Genomic DNA, 13,960 nt, shown 5'->3' on the forward strand with positions numbered 1-13,960 from the left:
CATGGGGGTGGGGGGATAAACAGAAACAAAACAAAGGTCCAAAATAATAGACCTAATAAAGCTCAGAAAAATAATGATATCAGTAGAAGAAACTATTAGAGTATGAGACAGTATGAGAAAATATTTGAAAAAAAAAGAACACAGTAAAACTAAAGAATATAGTAGCTAAAATAATGAGTAGTACAACAGAGGATATTACTTAAATCAGAATAGGGGAAGCTGAAAATAGAATTAGAGAACTTCAAAATAAAGTGGAGAAAAACATTTCACATGACCATTAAAACTAAGAAAATATGTAAAGAAATAAATGTAAAATAAGAGCTGCATGAAATAGCATTAAGAATAATGATCACATCATAGGGTTTTGAAAAGGAAAGATAGGTGTAAATCACATTTGAAGAAACAATACCTGAATAACTTTTCCAGTCTGATAGAGGAGTTATACATCCAGATAAAATCCAAGTAAACTCAAGATACTCAATCAAGGTGCAATCAAGACACATATTTTTGTTTGTTTGGTTGGTTGGTTGTTGCTTGTTTGTTTGTTTGGTTTTTGGTCACACCCAGCAGCGCTCAGGGGTTACTCCTGGCTCTGAGCTCAGAAACTGTTCCTCGCTGGCATGGAGGACCATATGGTACACCAGGATTCGAACTACCACTAAGCTATCTCTGGGGCCTCTCAAGACACATTTTAAGGAAAATAGCAAAAGTCAATGATCAGAAGTTCATTCAAAATAAATATAAAATTAGATAAAGCAACAAAGTCACACGTAAGGGAACACTCATAAAACTGTTAGTAGACTTCTTAAAAATATTACAAACCTGGGCCAGAGGGTAGGGTGTTTGCTTTGCATGAAGCCAACCAGGGTTTGATCCCCAGCATCCATATGGTCTGGGATTCGAGCCTCAGCATCCCGTGTGGTCCCCCGAGTCTGCCAGAAGTGATTTCTGAGAGCAGAGCTGGGAGTAAACCTTGAACACTGAGCACTGAAGGGTGTAGCCCCAAAACCAAAAAACGAAAAGGAAACATTACAATCCTGAAGATGTGGCATAATATTTACAAAGTAGTGAATGGAAAAAGCCTCTAATAAAAATACTTAACTAGCTTGTCACTTATATTTGAAGGAGTAATAGAGAGCTATTAGACAAAAAGCACTTAAAGAAATTAATGACCATTAAGATGACCCTCCAAAAATTACTTAAGGGGATTGTATAAAAGGAAAGGAAGCTTTGCTTAGAAGCAACAATATAACTAAAAACTAAAATGTGGGAAAGAATAACAATTATGAGTTCAAGATTTACTTGATTTCAACTTAAAATAAAATTTAAATAAACTAAGAATTTTGAATTTTTTGGAGGTGCAGTTGGGACCACACCCAGTGGCACTCAGGGTTTACTCCTTGCTCTGTGGTCAGAAATTACTCCTGACAAGCTCAGTGAACCATATGGGATGCCAGGGATGGAACTCTGGTCAGGTGTAAGCAAAGCAAAAGCTTACCCACTGTGCTACAATTCTGTCCCCTTAGAACCTTGGACTTAAACATTGTAGTAACCTGAGAACTAAAAAGCTTAGAAGAAAAAGAAGAAATAAAATCCAGTCATTACAAATGGTGGGGAATAGAAAGTTAAAGGGAAAACAAAAATAAAAGGAAAAGTAACAAAGATAAAATGTAGCAATATTCAGAATCCCAATAGAAAAGTGGAAATCAAAAATTTTATCCAACTAACTTAATCAGATGGTCTTAATTTATCAAAGAACAAAAGTCAGCCTCCAGCAGTCTACAAGAGACAGACTTGACCCTCAAAGATAAACATAGATTCAAATCTAAGCTTGGCAAATCATTAGAGAAATGATAACCTAAGTAAAGCAAAAATAGCCTTATCAAAATCACATAAATATATTTTAAGATGAAAAAGATAACTAGAGGGTTCCAGGACCAAACAGATATGTGATCACTAATAGTAAGCCAGACAAAGAGGGGTCCACCTACTCTAGCAGCCCAGGGGGTGATGGTGGGGTATATGGGTTGTAGAAAGGGAACTGGAATGGGGGGAGGACATAGTTGGTGATGGGTATTCCCCTGACCCAATGTTAATATGTACCTAAAATACTACTGTGAAAGATATGTAAGCCATTATGGAAAAAAAATGTGTTTTTAATCAGAAAAAAAAAAACGGAGGTGGATTTTATGTTAATATGTACCTAAAATTTTATTGTCAACAATATGTAAGCCACTATGATCAAAATAAAAATTATGTTAAAAAATAAAAAGATAACTAGAGATAGGGATAGCAATTATATAATCAAAAGAGATTAATGTATCAATATGACTCAATAAAAACTGCAAATAAGAGATAATTAAAATATATAACATAGTATTAAAAAACTTGAAAGATATCAAGTGCAATAAAATAATAGTAGGGGATATTTGTACCTCATCTCACCAACAGAGAGTTAAATCATACAGAAAATAAAATTAAAGCAAAAGCCTTAAATGAAGAATTGGGATCAGATGGATTCAGTTTAAATTTAATCTCTACTCCTTAAAATAGCTGAGTAATCTCCAGTGTACCTAAAACATACTCCAAAAAAAACCTCAGATGGGGATCCAAAATAATTGTAAAGAAAATCATAAAATTAAAATATTATCTACTCTCTTGATAAATCATAATTCTTTAAAAGTAGAAATCAGATAAGGAAAAAAATTAAAAAGTTGACAAAAGCTTAAAATATGGTAAACACAAATGTTAGTAGAGATATGTAAAAATTGGTCCTGTATATACTAACATTGGTGAGTGAAAATTGGTTTAACTTTTATGAAAAAGGTATATTTCTTTGAAAAATTGGATCTCCTAATATAGTTTCATCCTAAGTACATATCTAAAGAATACAAAAACACTAATTCAAAAAGATATATACACATCTTTGTTCATTGCAACACTATTTACAATAATCAAAAGAGAGAAATAGCATAAGTATCCAATGATAGTTTAGTTGTTGAAGCAATGTGGTGTGTATCACAATGGAATACTACTCAGTCATAAGAAAAAATATTTTTACTTTTCTAAAAGTATCGATGCAACGAGAGAGTCATGCTAAGTAAAGTGAATAAGGAGAAAGATAAAAATCAGATGATTTCACTCATATTGGGAACACAGAAAAACAATACAAGGAACAAAACAAAATCAACTACCCACAGAGCGAAGGTTACGGGGGGTGGGGGGGTGGGGGGTGGTGTGAAGAATAGGATGAAAGAAGTAACAAAATTCAATAAACTGTGGAGGAAGGATATTTGTACTTTGATGATGGTTGTGACTGAGAGTATATTGTGAAGATGTGAGAAATTATACTTCTGAAACAGAAAAATTTCATGCTAATTAATGTTACCTCAATAAATAAAAATACCAAAGTAAAATAAAAAATTTCCTCTGTATTGGGTTGTCATGATTATGTGGACAATTTATCCAAATAATATTGATTATGAACTTTGAAAGATATCAAACATTAAAACTGTGTGTAAATTCTTTTAATAAGATAAATAGGGTTGTACCTGTATGGTTATTACTTGTTAAAATAAATTTATATTCCCATTTAATCTTTAAAAAATGACTTCTTTGTTTTTGAGGACAAATCCAGCAGAGTTCTGGGATTTACTCCTGGTTCTGTCCTTAAGAATAATTCCTCATGTTCTCTGGAGACCATATACAATTTTAGGAATCAAACCCAGGTCAGCCACATGCAAGGCAAGAGCCCATTTGTTATACTATCTCTCAAGCCATTATATTTTAAATTTTGTATATATGCATACAAAGTATACATGTGTGTATATATATGCACTGAGAAATTCAGCTACTGTAAATACCTAGATAGAACTTGAAAGGAATTTATTATAGTCCTATTATTATTTAATTTAAACTCTTACAATCTATAATAAAACTCCACAGTGCTCTTTTATTAAAAAATTAGTTTTAAATAATCTATTGATAAGAAAGAGAATTTGATTCTCATTTAAATCAGTCATTTGGGTTATTCACTGACTCCTCAATATTTTAGACTGACCTTTCCTTTTTATTGTTAAAATTTTCCAATCAAAAAAAATATGATATAGTTAAATTCAAATTAGGAAAGGTCAGCCTTTGCTTTACGTTTATAATATGAGAGAGAACAAGCCACCAAAGTAATACATGGAAATGGGAAAGCACAGAAGACAGTTTTAGTGGAGATCTAGGAGAGAATAAATATGGAGGTTAAAGATCTGGAAATTGCCTTAAAATCAGGGTCCTATATAGGCTTTGGTAAATTTCCAGGCACACTCAGTTAATCTATCAATCTCAACTTGAAGATCATACCTCTATTGTCAGGAATGTAATTCTTTACTTAGATAGATATAGAGGACTTGGAACTACAAGTATTTCAACATTTTCTTGCATTTCAATAGACCTAACAACATCATTATTTTATGAGTTTCTTTTTTTAATGGAGAATGGACAGTAATTATATTTGTATGTACAAAAATAAAGCTCTTGTCTAAATTAAGTAATATCAACAATTATGTGCTTGTCAAAGGATAAAACCATGCTGAGTTCTAAAATTACCCCTTTAATACTTAATTTAATCAGAGCAAAGTCTTCACTAGAGTAGAGAGTTACAGAACTTGGTGGTAATGTACTGAGAAAGCCTTTTCTGAAATCTGAGGCTTGGCATAGTTCCCTTCTACCAGGAAGCCACAACCTTCTCTGCTCTTTTATCCAATAAAATTTTATTTTCTAATTTTTTTGTCCTCCTTGCCAAAATATAAGTATTTGAAGTAAAAAAAAAATGCCATTTTCACTGTTTGAACCTCTTGTGTAATATTTGTTAGGTGGAGACATTAGTTCAAAAACATTATGTTGAAATGAACTGCATTGAATGAGGTAGAAATTATAATTTCAGAGCTTGATGAGAGAGATAAGGAAAACTTTTCAGTCTTGAAATAATAATCTTTGAGTTTTCTTAATTCCTTTGCAAGTTCTAAAATCCTAGTATTAAAAAAGAAATTTGGCTATATTTAGATGGGACAATAATAATAGAGTAAAATAGTTATTCTCTATAGCCCTATAGTGGAAACAATTTCTGCAGCAAAATTACAGGCACATTACTGAGAGCAAATCTTGCAAAGTAGAGAAAGATAAAGATGAAGATGAAGAACTAGATTCAGGAATTTAGCAATATCATTGTAGGATTTGAGATTTGTCCCTATCATAACAAATAGTGTTAGAGAATATTAGTCAAAATATGTAAATTATCTAATTTGATTATTAAAGATCATGCAGGCAATGACTTCTCTTTTTTTTTTTTTTTTTATATAGTTTTTTTTTTTTTTTTTTTGTGGTTTTTGGGTCACACCCGGCAGTGCTCAGGGGTCACTCCTGGCTCCATGCTCAGAAATTGCTCCTGGCAGGCACGGGGGACCATATGGGACGCTGGGATTCGAACCGATGACCTCTTGCATGAAAGGCAAACGCCTTACCTCCATGCTATCTCTCCAGCCCCAATGACTTCTCTTTTTAATGGAGCCAAATTTAGTTAACTACACAAGTCCACTCATTAAGAACAATCCAAACAGCTCCTAGTATTATTTTTAAAAATCCCTGGAAAGCCATGAAAATTCAACTAATGGACAAAGACAAAATCAACTTAAAAGGGGAAATTAGAAATTTCTTAAAAAATAAATTCCAAGAAAGTAAATAAGAGAAATCTCACTTTAAATTAATCTTAAGCCTCAGAACACCAATAATAATAACAAAAATATATTGAAGCAGTTAGAAAAAAATAAAGGATAGTTTAATGAATTTTTAGGCCTGTCATAACAAATGTTCACAAACTGGGTCACTCAAAAGAGTAGAAATTTAATCTCCTCTATTTTGGAGAACAGAATTTTCAAAATAAAAATGTCAGCAGCACTGGTGTCTTGTGTGGTTGTGGAGGAGAATTAATTAAGGCCTGTTTTCCTAGTCTCTGTGACGGCTGAAAGCAACCCTGATAGTACACTGCTTATAAACATAGCCCTTTTCTTTGTTTCTGATGTCATGGTGTCCTTTCCATGACTGTGCCTTCCCCTCTTCTTATGAGGCCCTAAGTTACTGGCTTCATCCATCTAAGAGGATGATTATCTGGAAATCATTGACTATAGTGACAGACTTCGTTCCTAAATGGTTTCATTCTGTTTCTAGAAATGCTCTCTCTCTCTCTCTCTCTCTCTCTCTCTCTCTCTCTCTCTCTCTCTCTCTCTCTCTCTCTCTCTCTCTCTCTCTCCCTCTCCCTCTCCCCCACTCTCCCGCTCTGTCTCTGTCTCTCTGTCTGTCTCTCTCTCCCTCTCTCTCGCTCTCTCTCTCTCTCTCTCTCTCTTCTGTGTGTGTGTGTGTGTGTGTGTGTGTGTGTGTGTGTGTGTTTAGACAAGCAGGCTTTTTTTTTTTCTTTTCTGGGTCTTACCCTGTGATGTTAAGGGCTATTCCTGGCTCTGCTCTCAGGGTTCACCCCTTGCAGGCTCAGGGACCATATGGACATATGGGTGGCTTGGAGTGGGGGGCAAGTTTGAACAGGAGTCAACTGTGTGAAAAACACTTTACTTGCGGTACTGTTGCTAGGATCCCTGGACATGAAGTTTTGAAGGACACCATTGAGGCCACTTAACTTTCCTTATAATATGTCTCCCACAACTTAGACATTTCCTTTGAAACACATTTACTCTATCAACTCTTTTACATATCTTTACTCATTTCAGCATCAAAAGTGTCATATATTATTATGAGATGATGGTATAGTTCATTCTGGAGGAAAGCTCTCAGCTGTGCACATTTAAAATGAAACAAAAAAAAAAAAATCACCAAAATGCAATTCTAAAACAGGCACAGGTCAAATGTTTTATTCTTATGGAAAGAAAATGGGAAAAGTAAAGGGCTTATTTTTTTTGTTTGTTTGTTTTAAAAAATTCTTAGCAGGGAAAACCATATTAGGTTTCAAATCCTGAGAATAATCCTCTGCAGCTCAATCTATCCTTTTGCTTCATGAAAGCAACTAGACCTCTTTTCTCTGCATCCAAAGCTCTTGAGTCATTTTTCTTCTGAAAAGAGCATGTTTTTCTAGCTGAGCTGTTATGTTAGTGTGTTTTCTACTGAATCCCAGAAATCTAATAGCCTTCTTCTATCTTGTTTTATCTTCTCTAGTCACTGTTCCTTTTAGTTCAAACTAGCAGATTTTTTATTAGTGCAGAAGTATAAAAAGTCTGTGTTTCTCATATATTTCAAGGACATAAACATGAGTAGATACAATTATTTCCCAAAGACCCTTTCTACTTAATTCAACTCTATTCCTGGGATCAACTGACATTGTCAGCTAGTTCTATAGAGGAGAAATTTGATATCACCAGCAAAAGTTTGCAAATCTTTTCTTAGTATTTTCTTTTTCTTTTCTTTTTCTTTTTTTTTTTTGTTTTTGGGCCACACCCGGTGGTGCTCAGAAACAGCTCCTGGCAGGCACAGTGGACCATATAGGACACCAGGATTCGAACCAACCACCTTAGGTCCTAAATCGGCTGCTTGCAAGGCAAACGCCGCTGTGCTATCTTTCCGGGACCTTTTCTTAGTATTTTCTAATCAAGTACATTTTATAGCACCTTCTGTAATACAGATAAAGGATTTTTCAAATTAGCACACAATATTTGTTCTTACTTAATAGCTCCCAATTCAACAGATTTCCTGTCATTTTTTGCTATACACACGAACCACGCTGCAGTTTCCATACTTTGCTAAAAAAAAATCTCAGATAAATATCCAGGTACATCACTTAACATCTGCTTCCCACCAACTCTCAAAAAATTATTTTCTTGCAATTTATAACAAAGATTGCTTTGCTTTTATTTCTCAATACCATACCCCTCAATAGAAGGGGAACTCCTGTTCTAAGGCCTCAACACTAAATTATAATCGCATCTGTTTTTCTATTGTTTATCTTTTTTAAGTAATCTAAGATAATTCTACCATGCTTTTGAAAGTTCTTCCAGACTGTTACCTATTAGTCAAACCTAGAAGTGTTTCACCTTTTTGTTGTTGTTCGTTTGTTTTATGGGTCACATCCAGCGGTGTTCAGGGTCACTCCTAGGTTGCACTCAGAAATTGCTCCTGGCAGATACTGGGTTACACCTTATGTTACTTAAAAGAGTTTATCCCTGGTTTCTTTGTATCTGTTTGTTTACAACCTGGTTTTACCCAAAACAAAGATTGTCTTACTTGTAAACCTAGGTGGGTTTACTGCCCCACCCAGGGGTGATCCCTGTACTTAATAAAAACAGTAGTTCTGGTAGGCAGAGAGCTTCATACTAGGTAAAAGACTGCCAGAATACATGTGTTTCAACCACAGCATGGTCTGGATTATTTCTTGTGTGACCCTGATTCAGACTCGTTCAACAAGGGCTTGGAGATTCAACCCTTGAACTGACTTGAACCCTGGACTCAAGAAGAAGACTTCAGCGATAGTGAATGCCAATTGTGACTTGACCTTTTGGTGGATTATCACCTGACAGCCCCTTTGAGCTGGACTAAATGTGCTGTGTCTTTCACTGGAACATTGGTGAACATGGCTCTTGTTCTGAATGGCTTCATGTAGCTCTGTTTCATCTATCTGCATTTCTTACTCTGGACTGTATGTGCCAGGCTCCCTAGAGATTCTCCTGCTCACATTCCACAAGAGGGGAAAGTGCCTTCTCAGTGATGATGAGTTCTCAATCTAAAGGCCTTCCCAAGGCTAATACTTAATCGTTTACTACTGGCACTAAATCAGAGAGACACCCTTCTCACAAGAATGATGAGCCAGCTACCATCTCTGCAGACTCAGAGTCAGAAAATGGTTCAATCAAAGTTACCCCGGTGCCCCAAGCACTGAGTCAGGTAGACAAGCCGGTGCTGGCATCCCAAGCCCTGGGCATTGTTAAATGGTTCAATGTCAGGGATGGTTATGGATTTATCAACAGAAATGACACCAAAGAAGATGTCTTTTTTTCCACTGGACAGCTATTAAGAAAAAACAATCCCCAGAAGTTTTGTTGTAAAATCGCTATATCTCCAAGCCCTGGGTGAACGAGTCTAAATCAGGGTCACACAAGAAATAATCCAGACCATGCTGCGGGTGAAACACGTGTAGTCTGGCAGTCTTCTTCCTAGTATGGAGCACGCTGTCTACCAGAACTACCGTTTTTATTGAGTACAGAGATCACCCCTGGGTGGGGCAATAAACCCATCCAGGTTTACAAGTAAGACAATCTTTATTTTGGGTGAAACCAAGTGGTAAACAAACAGATTACAAAGAAACAAGGGATAAACTCTTTTAGGTAAAGTAAGGTGTAACCCAACACCAGAGACCATATGGGATGCTGGGATTTGATCTACCGTCCACACTGGATCAGCTGCTTGCAAGTCAAACTCTCTACCACTGTGCTATCTCTCCAGCCACACCTTTTCATATACTCTTAAAGTTAGAGTATCTGTTGCAGTATCTGTTGTAGTAAATACCTTATTCTCCAAAAACCTGGACCAGATTCCTATGGTTGTTAAAATAAGTTATAACAAGTTATCATAAACCGTGTCTTTAAACAATAGGCTTTCCTTTTTTTTTTAAGTTTAAAAAAGAAGGCTTTTATTTAGAAATTCTGAGAAAAGAGCAGAGAGAGAGAGAGAGTGAGAGAGAGAGAGAGAGAATGAGAGAGAGCAGAAACAAGAGAATAGAGGGAGCAGGAGAGAGAACAAAAGAGAGAAAGGCACTCGAGTGAGAGCTCGCGCTTCTTCAAAGGCAGGGCGGGAAAGCACTGGGACAAATCCTCGCAAAAATGTTTGAAGAGAGGAGATGTGGGTGACATATAGTCAGGCACCATGTACCCATAAAACACCTGTATGCCTAAACAATACTTTATTTGTTCATAGTTTTGGGAGTCAAAATTTAAAATTGAGGGATGACAAAATGGGTTCTTTCTGAAAGTGTAAAGAAGCAACTGTTCTCTCTCTTCCAGTTTCTGGTGGTTGATGAGAGTTCTCAGTATAGTTTTGTATAAGACAATATCAACATAATGTTTACATTCAACTTCACCTGGTCTCTTCTCCCTATTTCTTTTGCCCTGTTCTTTTTTTTCCCTAATGACAGAAGTCATTAGATTTAATACCAAAATTAAATCCAGGCTGATTAGTTTTGTATTATTCTGAACTTACTTATATCTGTAAAGTTCATATTTCCAATAGGTTACATTCTGAGGATCTGGAGGATATGAGCACTTCATATCCGGACTGATCAAACCAATATATTTATGCTACCTTGAAAACTAAAATAGGACATAGTGATCATAGAAACTTAAATGATATTTTTAATATGTTAAAGTAAATTACCTGTCAACGAAAACTTAGTGAAATGTATTTTAAGAACAACAAAAGAAATTTATCTTTTGACAAATGCAGTGTAAGTTTTTTCTTCATATACATTTAAAAGAAAATTGTATGGAACTAGAGTGATAATATAGAAGTTAGGGAAGTTGCCTTGCATTGGATATCCCTCTTAAGTACTGTCAAGTATATTACTGGGGAAACACCATCAAAATTTTTTTTAAATGTTGGGAAGTTGACCTAGTGTTGAAAAGAAAATGTAGATAAAGGTAAGTACGTTGGGGGCTGGAACGGTAGCACAGCAGGTAGGTAGGACATTTGCCTTGCATGCAGTCGACCCAGGTTTGATTCCTGGCATCCCATATGGTTCCCCAAGTATGCTAGGAGCAATTTCTGAGGTCAGAACAGGAGTAATTCTGAGCACCTCCAAGTGTGGCCCAAAATCAAAAAAATCAAAGTAAACAAAAAGCAAGTTAGTAATCAAATGCATTATACAGTTTTTTTTATTATTTATGTAATGTAAATTTTTCTACATTTCTTTGCTTTTTGATCACACTCAAGTGCTTTTGTGTTATTCCTAGAGAACTGCCCAGGAGTTGTTCTTGGTGGTGTCATGGGAACCATGTGGTGCTGGATAGAACTTCGGATTCTCTCAAGTATAGGGCATGAGTTACAATGCTTGAGCTATTTCCATAGCCCCAGTAATGACCCTTTTTAAAGTTAAAATTAAAAAGTATATATGTAAATCAGGATGAATTAAACTAAACTAAAAATTTCTAAGAATCTTTCATTGTCTGAAAAAAATGCTAGGCACTAGTTAATTAATTAATTGATTGATTGCTGATTTTAAGCACACAACTTAAAATTTGAGAGTATTTACATATAAGAAAAAGAGTAAATATATTTCTAGAAAGAAACTTAGAATTCATTGTGATTTAAGCATAATTAATTCATAAGAAACCAGAAAAGATTAAAAATAAACAAAGTAGGTGGGATAAACAATACAAAATATGATACTAGATTTATACCATATATTCAGTGATTAAATTAAATGCAATTTTAATGAAACAGTTTTAGGACTATTATGATCAGAAAGAAAAAATATATAACTGCATGGTATAACAAAATAATTCAAATTTATGTCTAGGAAATACTTAAAAGGCTGTAGAAAGTATTTTATATATAATATGACTGCATGTGTGACACTGGGGATTAAACTCAAGTCTTGTATATATTCACATTTCTGATACCATTCATATGAATTATGAGGTAAAGTTTATTACAGGAAAAATACAATAATTTTACATTTAGTTTAATTTGGGGTCACATTTAGTGAGTGGTTCTTAGGGCTTACTTCTTGCTCTGTACTTAGAACTCAACTAGAGGTGCTAATGGAACCATATGAGTCACTGGAGTTTGAACCTGAATCAGTACAAGGCACATGTTCTACCCACTGAAATATCAATCAAGCTTCCATTACTTTATATATATATATTTGAAGTTTCATTTACCAAACAATAAAATTATTTTGTACTAGTCTGTCCAAAAACAGAGTCTGAGGCTATTATTTAAAACAATAATTAAATTATATAAGAGAATTATATTAATCAATATTCATAGTGTAGGATTTTAACATACTACTCAGCAACTATTAAAAATAAGATTATACAAGTTCTATGTACAATTTGAGAAAGCTAAAATTGACCTATAGATATTTCATTCACTAACAAAACCAAGTCTTTTTAATTACAAGTTAAACATTTTTAAAAATTGTTCATATATTTCACCATAGAAAAGTTTATTACGTTTCAAAAATTCAAAATAATAATTGTCTATTTGCTGATCTGTCACATGGAATTATACTGCACAATGTTACCAAGATGTAAACAAAGCAGTCTGTTATAAATTAAGCAGTATACTTATAACTAACCCATGGGTCAATAACTAATCTTTATAGAATATAGTTGAAATAGTCTTTGAGGATTATTTATAACCATAAGTGTGCATATTAAAAATATGATTCAAAAAATATGATTTGAATTTAATGTTAAGCATTTTGCATTAAACCTACAAAAATATTTTAAGAGAAGAAAATAATAAAAAGAAGAACATGAATTAATTAAATAAATGAAATAATTGTAAAATTAAATATTAAATTATTAAATATTTAAAAATTAAATAAATGTAAAATTAAGAGACCAACTTGACAAAGATTCATTGTTCAGAAAGTTCATACTGAGAATCCTGATACTATTGAATGTGTGTGTATATAGAGAAATATAAATGTGAGAAAGATAAATAGGGATAAAGGATAGAAGTAATAAATTGTAGGGTTACTGCCCTTATGATGGACTTTGATGGAGATGGAGGTCATTGTCCTTAGGATCAGGACCATGTGGCTCCATCCCCCATTAACCGGCAGGTCATCATCTTCAGGTGGTCATGGTGGGTATAAAACTCACTCACAGGTAGGCTTCCAGAGAGATAACATCTTTATTGGCCCTGGCCATCACTTGTGTGGCCTATATCATAAACCTATTTAAGCATTTGCCATCCTTAGCTTGCCCTACATCTTAACTCCTTTCAGCCATCTTTTCTCCAACCTCCATGCTGGCAAAATCCTTCTCCTCCAGGTAAATGCAAATTCCTAGCCTTGTGGCCCTCAGGCCATACCTTTATAATCTCCCTAGACCCCTCACATTTCTGGGAGGGTCTTTGGGTCAGATTACACTGGAGGTGGGTTTACAATAAATCTCAGTAACTGTGCAATTAGGTAAAAATATTATTAAATTAATTTAAAAGTTAGTAAGAATATTTCAAACAATTCTATATCAAGGAATTAAAAAAATTAGACAAATTTCTATTCCTCTTATTTTACAATGCCCACAAACACAATCACCATGTCTATACCCAGCCAGCACCATAAACTCTTCTGTTCTCAAAAGCACTGTAAACCAAATAAACCAAGATGAAAAATGATGGGTACAGTGATCACAAAACAAAAACTGGCAGTCTCAGGAGAGAATGGGCCAAGTCCCAGCTCTGCCAAAGCCACACTTACTGCGCCCATCACCCACAATTGCCTCTTCACCAATGTCCCTGCTTCACCACTCCTCTATGGCTCTCTCTACAGAGATACCAATCTGACCAAAACTCTTCCAGGATTAATAATATTGAGGCAGATATCACCAGGACAGTTTTTGGACTGAATGCAGGCACCATCACCTCACCTTGTTATACTTCTGGAAGTCGTGACAACTGAAAACATGTCCCACAAAAGCCACAGCATTAACAGCAGTTTTTGGAATTCCTGGGCCATGAAGCTACAAATGTAGCCATGCAACAACTCCATTTTTATTTAGTACTGTCATTCCTATAGGAACACATCAGTTTAGATTCCAATGTGTACCTGAAGACACCTAATGTTCAGAAACGAAGTAACAGAAAACTAACAGCAAGAGCTTACTAAACCTTATACCAATGACTTAATGACTTCATTTCAAGATACAATAATTTTCACATATTTTCTTGTTGCTGTACTATTTTCTTTTTTTTT

Source organism: Suncus etruscus, chromosome 4, assembly GCF_024139225.1.
Source record: "Suncus etruscus isolate mSunEtr1 chromosome 4, mSunEtr1.pri.cur, whole genome shotgun sequence".
NCBI classification, from domain to species: domain Eukaryota; kingdom Metazoa; phylum Chordata; class Mammalia; order Eulipotyphla; family Soricidae; genus Suncus; species Suncus etruscus.